Source organism: Cygnus olor, chromosome Z (genome assembly GCF_009769625.2).
Source record: "Cygnus olor isolate bCygOlo1 chromosome Z, bCygOlo1.pri.v2, whole genome shotgun sequence".
NCBI classification, from domain to species: domain Eukaryota; kingdom Metazoa; phylum Chordata; class Aves; order Anseriformes; family Anatidae; genus Cygnus; species Cygnus olor.
Genome location: NC_049198.1, coordinates 71,807,781 through 71,820,941, shown reverse-complemented (window position 1 = coordinate 71,820,941; position 13,161 = coordinate 71,807,781). Strand labels below are relative to the sequence as shown.

The following is a 13,161-nucleotide window of genomic DNA, read 5'->3' as shown; positions in this document are numbered from 1 at the left end:
ATGTTACTGATAACATATCTTACAATGCCTTTAATGTGCATGACTGGTAATTGGAAAATTGTTCTTGCACATAAATGACACATAAAAGACCACATTTTTATTCCTTCTGAAAGAAGCCTTTCAAACTTTGTATGAGATGTTCCTTAGCGGATAGTCAATCACATAACTATTGATACTCTTGCTCAGTTTATTTGTTTCTAGCAAGCTTCTGTGGTTTTCAGTTTATAAACCAAAACTCGCAATATTATGAACAGAGCACCACAAACATGCCTAAGTGCTTTCAACTGTGGACACATGCTGTGGCTCACCCACAGCAGGAAAAGGTTCCAGCCTTTTTAAGCAGACTTCCATCTCCCCTTCCGAACGAGCTCTAGTGACCAATTGCTACACAAAGCCCGAAAAATCTTGTGCTCTTTTAAGCCAGCTGGTAAGAGCACATAATTCCCAGAATAGACACATTGGGGCATCTGGCAGACACAGTGTATGTATGTCGTGAAAACACAGGTTAACTATGTATAGCACTCCCGTGTTACTGCTGGAAGGAATTGTTAGGAGTGTTATTGCTCTCTACTGGACAGCATCAGTAATGTTCAGCTGTGTGTCCTAGACCTGGGAGCTCTCGCCCTGCTGCTGCAGTAGAGGGGTGTTAGAAGCACAGACAACTGGAAACAATCACATGCATCATGAAGCTTCAGGACACACTTTCACACTTCTATAAAAACACAGCAAGCCTCCATCTAAGAATTACTGAGACTGTACCCTGAAGCATCCTGATTAGAGTGAAGCCTCAGAAACTCATGCTGGTGCAGGGGTCAAGAATTTTCTTTTTAAGTGCTGCCTGTATTTATATGTGGCCAATTGATATCCACTTAATAAATCATCCTTCATCTGATACAGATTTCGTACCTCTGGTGTTTGTGCCTGAAAAAAACCCACAATATCTTATCAGTACAACATTGTTTACTTAAATAATCTAGCCTCCTTCAAATACTGTCAAAAGAATTGGGTTTGTGTTACTACATGACAATTTTACTTAAACAATTACTTTTACAAGTGTTTTCATGGTATGTCTCTGGATATTTTTGCAGGACTCCTGAAACTGACTGTAATCCTGACTTCAACTTAAATAAACTTATATAAACCCTGACTGTACCTGTAAATAAGCGGATCCAATTTTTCATGTTGTAGATGGTAAAGTGGTAAGAAAAGAGTTAAACAGCTCCCCTCAGAAAAGCCTGTCCTCACACATAACAAAGAAGATGGAGACAACAATTAATTAGAAGTCCATCTGATCCAGACGTGCTAGTAGCTAAAAGGCCTATTCTCCCACTGAGGTGTGAGGGTAATAGGTACATATCTCCTATTAGCATTAATGGGAGTTAGCAGCCTGAATTCTTCAGGGATCAACAAGAGCCTCTACAGCAGTTTGTTAAGCATCTGTTCTATACCCTTTTATCACAAATGACATGCTTTAAAAGTTTTCACCTTGGTACTTCTACAGCACACCCACGTCTGCAGAAAGAGGAAGAGTGTATCAGGACAGTAAAAGCTCTCATCATCTCTGACCACAGTGAGTGGATGGCAAGGACCTGGCTGACTGTGCAATCTTTTAGGCTGCAAAGAGACTGACTGGATGCAGCAAATCATCTTTACTGTTCATGAAAATATCACAAAGTAAAGTCACAGCTGCTAGAGGGATGCATCACGAAAAAATACTTTACTTGGAGACAGAAAGACGAATAACCTACATTGGAATTCCACCTAGTATTAAATATCTCCAAATGAACGGTTTCATTATGCAGAATAGCCACATATTTTATGCTGTGTCGGAATAAATATGAAACCAGTGATCTTTCAGAGCTGCCATTCCTCTGATGTGTTTTCAGTCCCTCACCTGACATAACTGACTTTGCAGTCAGTTTTCTTAAGGAACTGAGGCACACAAGTCACGATGTTCTGAGAGCAGCCAAATTCAGGGCATGGCTTTGTTACGGGAGTTTTATGTCCAGTCAGCACGGTGACACAAGCTGGGAAGCAGCTCAGAGAGAGTGCTAAAAGCACCCAAAGGCCTTTGAAGCTGGGGCTGTATAGAAAACAGACTGGTCTCTGCAGAGCTTCTTGTTCATTTCAAGAATTAATTGCATTATTATACAATTTTGGCAATCAAGTTTGGACTAGCTATAGCTTATAAGGCTGAAGAAGACATTCATATACAAAAAAAAAAGGGTTTTACATGTTTCAAAGGCATTTGTTTCAGGAAAAGAAGTATTGTGAGATTAGCATGGCTTCTGAAACACTGACATATGGTTAAAAACAATCCCAGCTTCCTTTTTATGGCACAGTCCTTGAAGAATTTCTGTCCCTTTACACTACAGAAACTTGAACTTACCTAAGAGTTCATCTGTATACAGAAGCCGGATTTCTCCAAACCTAGCTGTGTAGTTAAAATGGTACAGAACTCTAATGGCAATGCAGACATAACGATGCTGTAAATGGAATAATTTTTCGTTCAAAGAAAATCAATTGAGCCTCAACATGAGGCAGCTTGATTATCAGGTGTAACTCATTCCATTCTACACACTGCTCCAAGTCCCCATTTAAAGCAAGCTTTCAGCCTTTTAATTTCTAGACCCTTATATTTTGCCAGTGATTCCTTTGTAATAAATCTAAGCCTACTTCGTCAGGTGACCGCAACCTATAGATCACAGGCTGAAACTGTCAGCGTAAAGGGAGGAGGAAAGCCTACCAACATGTTGTGCTGTGTATTTTAATAGTATAATAGCTTTTATGAGGCCAAGGTCTGAACATGAATATAAACTAAGCCCACAGAACCAAATATTCTTCCATTTGCTGAGGTAACAGGTAGGGCAGCAGTAAGTAGAGACACTGGGTCCAGTGTGTTGGAAGGCTGATGCAGCGCTGTCAGATTTCTGAACTCCAGTTGCACGGGCCCACTACATCTGTAATCCTCAGATACTCCTATTAATTAAAAGCACATTATTCTTCTGACATTTTTGTTTTCAAAGGTAATAATTCTCCATATTGACACAAAACTATAACCTGCATATGATTGTCAGTATTATTTTCAATTTCTACTACAGATGGATTTGCTTGTAATGGCTTTTGTTTCTGTTTGATACTTTTGGGACCACTAAGAAAACAGGAGGAAGATCACCTTAATATTCATGGTACTACTGGGAACTCCTATAGGTATTGTAGCAGTAGATGGAAACATGGGGGCTGTTGCTGGAGCAGGGAGAAGAGCTTGGAAAACATCACCATTCTTCTGAAGGAATAACAACAACATGCTGTGAACAACCATAGTGCCTCCTTGGCTACCTGCTCTGTCAGACTGCTAACAAGGACATGAGAGCATGTTCTAACATTTGGGATAATTCCTCTGATACCAGCTCTGAAGGTGTGTAACCTTGTGAGGAGACAAGGAGATGCATCAAATGAATGCATCACATGATACTGCCCTGTCAAAAAAAATCAGAGTCAACAAATTTTCCTAGATCCACTGTCTTGATCAACTAAGAAAGATAAGTAACATCAATAATAGCTTGCCCTCCTCTCTCTATCCTACATAGCTTACTTTTTTAGCACAATTCTTGTTCATGGTTTGAGAAAATTCAAGAGATTGACATATCCTGTTTCAAATCCTGGGTTGATGGCTATTGGCCACAGAAGAAATACATGTGCAAGCATTTGTCATCTCATGCTGTGGTTGTCCAAGAAGCACCTACCTGCTCCTGACCCCAAAGTTGGCAAATTATTCTGTCCTGTTGTTTTTTAATTCCTTTTCTCACTTGCAATTTGTAACCATTGGCTTTGTAACGAAAAGGCATGATAATTCAAACAATATAAAAATGCTTTCTCAAACAATAAAGGAGACTTCTTTATAGATCCACCATACTGTTTACTGAGGACACTGGTGATGGTGATGGTAACTTGCCTGTTAAGAGCCATTGAAGAGAAGCACGTATGTTGTAGGCCCAGTGTTCAGCTGCCCTATTTGTTTTTTATGTTGAGGTAAGCATAATATGGGTACTTCCCAGCCAGTCCTCCTTTCTTCTCAACTCTTTGTGTTAACGACTGAGTGCAAGATGGTGTAGACATCTATGTAACTCCAGGTCTGCTCTTGCAGCTATTGTGTAGTAATTGAATCCACAGATGTATCTAGTTTATGTGGCAAGGTTTTGGTAGTTAGACAGGAGCCAGATCCAGCTGACTCCAAAAGGACCTGCTGCTGGCCAGGGCAGAGCCAGTGAGCAATGCTGGTTGGGCCTCTGAGAGAGTGGATTTAAGGAATGACCAGAGCTGCAGACCGTGGAGGAGCCCCCGGTGGAGCAGGTGGATGTGGCCTGGAGGAGGCTGCGGCCCATGGAGAGCCCCCGCAGGAGCAGGCCCCGGGCTGGAGCTGCAGCCCGTGGAGAGGAGCCCACGCAGGAGCAGGGGGTTTGCAGGGAGCTGCCGCCCATGGGGGACCTGTGCTGGAGCAGTTTGCTCCTGGGGGATGGATGGACCCCATGGTACGGAGCCGTGTGGGAGCAGTTCCTGAAGAGCTGCTGCCAGTGGGCAGCTCCCGCAGGCTCATTTCGGGAAGGACAGCATCCCGTGGGAGGGACCCCGCGTGGAGCAGGGGCAGAGAGGGACCATGAAGGAGCAGCGGAGACGAAGCTTCAGGGACTGACTGCAGCCCACATTCCCAGTTCCCTTGTGCTGCTTGGGGGGAGGAGGTGTGAGAGGGTGGATGGGGGGAAGGTGATTTTAGTTTTCTTTTAGTTCTCACTGATCTAGTTTGTTATTAACTGTCAAGAATACAAATTAATCTTCCCTACACTGAATCTATTTTGCCTGTGATGGTAATTGGTGTTTGATTTCCCTTTCCTTATCTCATCCCGCAAGGTTTTTTTTTCATTGTATTTTTTCCCCTTGTTCTTCTGAGGAGGGGAGATGAGAGAGTGGCCTGGTGGTGCAGAGCTGCCTACAGGTGTTAAGCTACCACAACAGGCTGACACATGATATGCATCAGATCCAGTACCAGATCCAGAGAAGTTTGGGTTGGATAACAATCCTAGTTCTGTTTTTGGTGGTAAGGCTGGGACACCATAGTGCAATGCTCCACGGTCTTCTCTCATTGATAAATTTAGTGCTTTAATGCTACAAAATTTACTGGCCTTTTCCCACACATTCTTATTTATTAATATCCCCATACTGTTCCACACTAGTAAAAGCGTACTACATGTGTGACAGTGCTGCATGAAACGCTCACGTGGCTGTGTGCTGCAGCGGGCTTTTCCCCATCATGATCTCCCTGAATTCCTGCTGGAAGAGAAGAATGCACAAACCTCTGCATTCATATGGCACAGTGTATGCAAGCTACTGGTAATGACCGGGAGCAGAACTTGCATGGGCAGGTACCAGTTTTCCTGTGGACTACCTGGGGGACAGGGGCACGACAGGAGCACCAGGACTGCCTCAGCCCCGTCCCAGCTCAGCTTTTGGCTGGAGGCTCATGGGCACAGTACTTCATCTTGTAGCATCCTGACTGTTTTCACTGCATTCACCGCACTCCTGACGAGCTGGGGTGCCTTTGGAAAGCCTCTTTACACGATCCCTACCTGTGAAAGGCTGTGCTCACTCCTCTTTCATGCCTGACAAGGACAGCAGAGGTTTCCTCACTCTCTTCAGAGGGAATGGCACAGAGGGGTGGATGTCCCTACAGGCGTTAGGTGATCAGCCGAAGCAATGGACACTTGCGCAAGATTTTATGCACCTCAGACAGGCAGGGAGATGAATGAGCCAACAGTTAAGGCTCAGCACCACAGGCATTGCTGCAAACTGGAAGAAACACAGTGGTGTTCTTTTAATCACTAATGGTGGAGGAAAAGCACTTCCCTCTGTGGCTTAGAGAGGGAGGGAATGAATCCCCGGCTATTTTATGGAATCATGTAATGCCCGTGTCGCCAAATGCAACAGAGTCTGTAAAAATCAATACTAATGATATCTTTTCCTAGCTAGAAGATAGATAATAAATGCCATGAAAAGAGCTATCATTTAGCTCCCTGGAGTTCAACCCTGAATGGCAATACATCTGCTCAACCTCTTGCAATTTCTTGATTTTGGCAAGCTATATTTCATTATAATAATCTGCTTACTTTATGGAATTTTAAAGATACCTTTTCTCCTTTAAGATTTATTTCCTGTGTAGCCATGCTACTTCACTGTGTCCTTTTTACTAAACAAACAGTAGAAAAGGTTTGTGTATGTAAATTATAAAGACATTTTTGTTACTGTTTTTCACAGCACAGGCTTCATTATAAAGCAGACTTAAAAGCAATCTGATTTATTTAAGCTGAATCCAGTTTTGGTAGGATATATGCTAGATTTATTTTTTTTTTTAAATTTAAGAAAAGTATTGATGTACAGTACAGTTAAATACTGAACATGATGTACCCCTGCTTCTCCTTAAATCCAAAGTAGATTTTCAAAGGCTTATCAGCAGGGGGCATTAATGCGACATTAAATTCCAAATGCCAAACTAACAAACAACTCTTCATCTTGTGTATTATTTTATATTTTTACTAAGTTAGGTTTCTCCTCTGTATTTTTCACAATATTATTTTTATTTTTATTTTTAAAAAGTGTAGCTGCAATTCCAAGCCATTTACTGACACTGGTAATCTGTTTAACAACCTACTGTAGGTTTTATCCTCATGGCAAAAAAAAGTCTTTGTCATAGTTTTATGCAGTTTAGAGGAGGAGAACCTGATTTTATGACCACTAAACATATAGAAAGCATTTTCAAAGGGGAATATGCAGTAGAAAAAATCAGTGGGTTTGACACATGCAGAGATTACATAGTATGAGCATTGGTTAGTCCTTGACATCCTTGACATGTGTTGTCATACACATTTGACGAAATGACTGACAACAGCCCAGTTTCTTAGGCTTGCACTCTGACAGAAGCTACAGACCTGGAGAAGCGATGTATTTCCATAAGGCAATTTTTAAACAGCACCATTTTCCCCTTGGAGTGCCCATTTTACTCTCCACTGACTACAGAGGGAAAAGAAACCACACCTATAATTTAACTGATCAGCTACAGAGAATGAATCTAGGTGCTCATGTTAACAGGATTTTATCTTGCTTCTTTTCCCACACTAAGAAATAACACAAAGAATGTACCTTTTTCCCCAAATCTTATAGGAGATAATTCACAAAGCTGCTTTGTAGAATGGCAATCTAGCAGTGAACTTAGGAATGAAATGTCCAAAGTTAAAAAGGAAAAGATAATTGGGGCATTGGCTCTGTTCACTGGTCCTTCACTCCAGGCTGATCCTTATTCCAGAGCACTGTGATCTAGTTCTTGCTTTGTTTACATTACCTACTGTTACCGTAAAGTTATTGAATCTTGCCTGGTCTTCCTGTATTAAACTCTATGCATCTTTTATAATAATTCACAGTATGTCCATATACATAGCGTAAAGAACCAGTAATTTAAAATTTTAACGTGAATTACACTCTTTGGGCTAAACACAGAAATCTTTTTCTCCACAATAACAAGCAAGAAGTTTAGCTGATGTTTTTAAATGAAAGTTGAGATTGTCACATCATCACCTGAGTGGAAATTTTAAGAAAAAAATAAAGAAGATATTTAAATACATAGTAACACTGGGACTTTAAGCAAGATTCAGATGATACCCACATCAGCAATGCGTTCATGCAGGCTGCTTTCTTTGTTAGGCCAAAACATAGTTTTTTAATAGTGAAAGTGTTCCTCAAACAGTTGTAAAAACAAAGGCCCTCTGGACTGTGTGAAAATTAAAATTCCTCTCTTAGCAAAACTTGATGTTTATACTGTAATTTTCCTTTAAAACCTCAGAAACATGGAGTAATGTTGGGTCTGATAGCCCTCCTGATAAATGTCAGGAGGTTTACAGAAGCAAGGAGACATGAGAATTAAACTTCCATCTGTCAAAAGGGACAATATATCACATTTTTATTTTGCTTTTTTGTACATGAAGAATGTTATCACTACTACTAAGTATTATACTACTAAGTATTAGTAAAATCTCTGAACCCCAAGTCTGTAATATGTATTTTCCCTCAAGCAGGTCCCATGAGGCTTTTCAGCAGGTGGCATTAATGCTCCATCCAATTCCAAATGGCACACAGCCAGAAAACTGCTGATTCCAGCAATTAACACCTTAAAATGGTCAACAAACTATGGCAGAGAGTAAGTACTTTTCTTATGAGAAAAAGCTTGTGTTAAAATGGCATCTGTTCTAAATTTTATTTTATTTTATTTTATTTTATTTTATTTTATTTTATTTTTTATTGTTTTATTTAGCAGCAGAAGCAGAACATAGATGTATTTTGACTACTCTGACGTTAAATTTGAAGAAGCCAAGGGCATGTTTTCTTTTCTCTTTTCTTTCTTTTCTTTTCTTTTCTTTTCTTTTCTTTTCTTTTCTTTTCTTTTCTTTTCTTTTCTTTTCTTTTCTTTTCTTTTCTTTTCTTTTCTTTTCTTTTCTTTTCTTTTCTTTTCTTTTCTTTTCTTTTCTTTTCTTTTCCCCATCAAGGCATCTGCAGACTCAGCATTTTCAAATGAAGAGAACATGACTAAAAAATTCAGCCTTCAGGGGTGCACCAGTATCAGTAATACCTACACAGTCCTCTCCCAAAGAAAAGAAAAGGCACATTTTTTTCTAGCTTCCCCATACAGGTTTCCTCAAATATAAAGACTTGCTCTTGCAACTAAGAAGAGCAAGACAAGAGAGGTAAAGAAGGTATACTCCAGTGGCAGACATATATGACCACTTAGGGCTGAGTTACACTCCAGGGATGGTTATCCTACATGTCCTTGTCCAAAGCGAACAGTAGGAAATCCTGGGATCATTTTCAGGACTTGAAGAAACTCTTAACTACTGCATGAAATCCAGCATCTAACACACTACAAAAAGCTTTCATGTTTCAAGCATCATACAGCTGGCCACTGCTAGAAACAGACATTTAAAGAGCTTGTTTGGTTGGAATACTCAGAAAATTTGTTGCTTATTCTTCAAAAGGCAGGCCAAGTTCTGTCTATACCATGAAACTGCCCAGAGAAGGGTTAAGAGAGTTAGGAAATAGAAAACAGTCTGCCAGGATGTTCTCAAAGAATTATTCTCCAAATTATGTTTCAAAGGATTCTGGGTTTGATCCTCTAAAAAAACATAAATATTTTTTTTCTTCTAAAATATCCCCGGGCTCAGGTCAGAACTGACAAATGACTATAGCAAAAGCAAGGCTGGTTCCTAGCAATTTAAGTTAAATTAAGTTGATATAAAAAGAATTATATATATATATTTTTTTTTGTTAGAAAGCAACAGAGAAAATCACCCTTAGTTTTCACTCTCTCTATAACATATAATGTTATTGCTTTAAACACAGTAATTCAGATGTACAGCAAAGCTGTTAATTGTTAAAATCAGTCTTTGGTTATAACATGAAGTGTTAACATTTTGGATTGAGTGAGCAACAATGAACAAGAGGCATGATTCAGCATGATTATGTCTTCAAACATTCACACAACGGTGGAACTGAAGAGAGAACACCAAATGTAAGATATAATCATCACATGTTGCAAAGTTCCTCTAACTGCAATCTGAGGCAAGCTGATATTCTCAAAAGCCCCAGTCACTTGGTTGAAGTACTGGTTTTTAATGTAAGTCATCACAAGATGAAAAAATGCCCCAACACGTGCAACTTGGAAGATACTTCTGAAAAATATCTCATGAATCCCTATGCCCTCCCCAGTAAACATCTCATCCATCTTTCTCACTAACCACTTGAAATATACATAAGTAATTTATAAATCTCTAAGATAATAAAGTTTGGCTTTTACTAGTATGAAACATTATTGCTTAACATGTCAGTGGCTTGGGGAAAGTGACAGCTACAATAACGAAAGTGCTTACGATTAGCTTAAATACTATTAAAGAAAAAAAAGTCATAATAGGAGATACTCCTCTTAATATGAAAAAAAAAAAAAGTTTTCAGACCCAGGACAGATTCAGATCTGATCACATTCATAACTGCTACTTAAAGCCATATAAAATTACTTCAAAGAGCAACTGAATAACTGATTTAGACCAATGGTTAAAAGGAATCAGATCTTGACACTGGACTACCAGGATATCTCAGACTGAAAGGAACAGCTAACACAATTGCTTAACTTACTTTTAATTCTTCATAAAAAGCACCTGATTATAATTGTACTTTTGCAACACAACCCACCCATGAAAAGCAAAAATTTTGATTATATTCTGTACTTTGTTCAGTGCCTGAGAATTTCACTGCTGGATCCAATAACAAAGTTATGTCCTTGATCACATGACATAATCCAATCCCTTTGGATCTTCTGTACAGTTTCTCTGCTATATTTTTGTGATCTCAGTTCAAACTAGCACCAAAGTGTGCTTTAGGATATTATTAACCAAACTCTTACTCAACAAAACATTTAAATATATACTTAAAACAAATAAGCACATGCTTAAATTGATAGGTACTTTAGTGCTTTGTTAGCAGAGCCTATATTTGTATAAAATTATACCTTCTTTTTTCATATGTTAACCAGAACTCCTCAACTCCCTTGTAAATTCACTCTCTATATCTAGAAACTCCACTAGCGGTTGTCTTAATCTTAACTGTTCATGTTCCTTTTTTCTTAAATTGCCCTCAGTCCTCTTTCCTTTCATCTTCTACACGTCAGCTACAATTCCTTCTTCTCTACAAAATGTCTTTTTTTTTCCTATACTTTACAGTTCTACTCTTATTTAGAATTAACTTTAACAAACTATCACTCATGTGCTTTCCACAATTTTATATTGGTTTTCACAATTAAACCACTTTTCTCCTCAGCCACCTCTGGCATCTACTCAAATGTAAACTACTTTTTATATGGAAGCACCTACACATGTAAATATTCCACATCTATTTCACTTAAGACAATACCTGTTTCATTGAATTGGGACTTTAAATAATAATAACAAAAAATATAAAAATCCTGCATTTAATTCAGAAATCACCCCTGTCATTGCAATGTAGATACATATGAAATCATGATTACAGCTAACTAGAATATCCTTACTGTGCAGTTACCTCAGCCTCTGTCTTTATCTTATTTGACAATACTGAACTGAAAATTTTGCCACCTATCTGCCCATAGCACCGATAATACTGATTAAAAAAGTCTGACCTAAAGTAAAACAAAAAAAAATTCCCTCTGCTTTCATAACCCAACACTTAAATGTTCCAGTCTATCTCTGACAAACTGCAATTCCCCATTAAGCCTGTGGTTGGTACATAGAAAGGCAAGATACTCCCTCCAACATCCTTGAGAAAGCTTCACTGCCCATTACCTAACAACTTAAAAATTCTTCACAGAGAAACAAAAGTTGCACATGCCATTGCCCTAAGCCATTCCTATGCCAACAAGATCACCAAGAAGAGGTCTTGTGAGATGCAGAATTCCATTTTCCAAAACAAAGTGCTCTGAAGATAGCAACTTGCTGTGCAGGGCACATTAGGTTGCAGTGCAGCAAAGCCTAAGAACGCCCCTGTGATTATGAGGATCACCTACAGCGGCACTCAAATGAGGTATGCACATGGTGCAGCATTGGGACAATTGTCCTCTCGTGCCGTTTTTGCACTGTGTGAGGTGTTTTTATGAAAGAGGTGTTTTAGTCATTCATGAGTCACTGTATTCAAAAAATGGGTTTCTGGATAAAGCTCTGCCATTTTCTTTTCACTGGAGATCAGTCTGGATCTATCTAATGCTCTGTTCCAGCCTCAGAAATCTCTGAATATATTAAACTTGTTGGAATACTTAAATATTACAAGACAGCAACACAATAAAACTCTTGTAGAATTCAGAGCAACTCCCAAAAGATTTAATGAGAATTTGGTCTTGAATTTTGTCTTTCTAGCTTGAAGCAAGATTTGTTCTTTTGTGAAAAGGCTGTTTTTTTATTTGATCCTTTTTGACAGCAGACCTTAACCTGGACTATGCTGACATGAGTCATCCTGTGCATTAGAAATACTGGAATATCTTGTCATAATTTATTGCCTACCTAATTTCAGTAACCCAACACAAAACTGTGGCTTACTTAGTTCTGAAGTAGCACATTCATGCCCCACAAAATAAAGATTTTATTGGCACACACACATTATTTGCATAAGGCTATGTGCTCCAGAATTGTCCAACACAAGGTCCCCCCCTTGAAAGCTGAAACCCTGCCCTTGGCTAAAACAATTTCCGAGTTGCCATACAAAACTGAGACTGGTTCACTGACTGATGGCATTTCACTGTACAAATGGCTCATAAAAGCTGTTAAATCTGTCATGTACTCTAAAGGCATTTTAGTCTAACGACTGTTTTCACTTACATAGGAGCTGTCGGGAAAACCCATTCCTCACACGACAAGAAGCATCAGATCCTGGCAAGACACAGGATTCTGGTACATCAGACTAATAAGTCTTTTCAGAATGGTTTCCTTGACTGGTCTGTGGTATCTTTAAGGTGAGCTTTGCACTCATGATGAGAGATGCAGAGATGTATGCTGATTTTTGAGGTGTCCTTGCAGGGAGAAAAGCAAGCATCCTTCTGCAGATTGAAGGGACTGCCAGTGGGAGTATCAGGTAAAAACGGAAAATTAGGATAAAGTAAAATAAAAAGGGAACAAAGATCTGAAGGAAGTGAGAACCAAACCACACCAAAACACAGTCATTTACCTTAACCACACCAAAACACTATCATTTATCTTGCGCTTGTTTTCACACCGTAAAACTTAAACATTAATGATGGATCAAGTGACATTCCAAAAAAAAAAAACCACATTTGAGTAAAGTTCAAGGGAAAACGCAGTCACAAAGTGACTTTTGCCAACCCTGACTTCTAGACAAATGCCAAGGTGCACTACAGCAGAACAACCTTCTGCACTGGAGTATATATACTCCTCCTGATGAATAAGAGGAGTTCATGTCCAATGTGCATCTTTCTTTTCCTGAAAATCATTCCCAGCTTTTCTGCACTCAGAGAAAAGGAGCTACCTTCCTGCAGACAACTGTCATGGGGTCAGTAGGCCGCTGCCTCATTCACATACCATTATTCTT

The 13,161-nt window shown here is 39.2% G+C and overlaps 1 protein-coding gene and 1 long non-coding RNA gene across 4 annotated transcripts in view; one reads left to right on the top strand and one right to left on the bottom strand.

The window, feature by feature from the left end:
- The window catches only part of PLPPR1 (phospholipid phosphatase related 1), a 130,829-nt gene that overhangs the window by 40,884 nt on the left and 76,784 nt on the right, over positions 1-13,161 (bottom strand). The gene's annotated exons all lie outside the window — the stretch shown is intronic.
- LOC121061481 lies at positions 3,953-12,681 on the top strand. Its single transcript, XR_005815100.1, has 3 exons — positions 3,953-4,032; positions 8,121-8,242; positions 12,439-12,681. It is a non-coding gene; the product is annotated as an uncharacterized LOC121061481 (long non-coding RNA).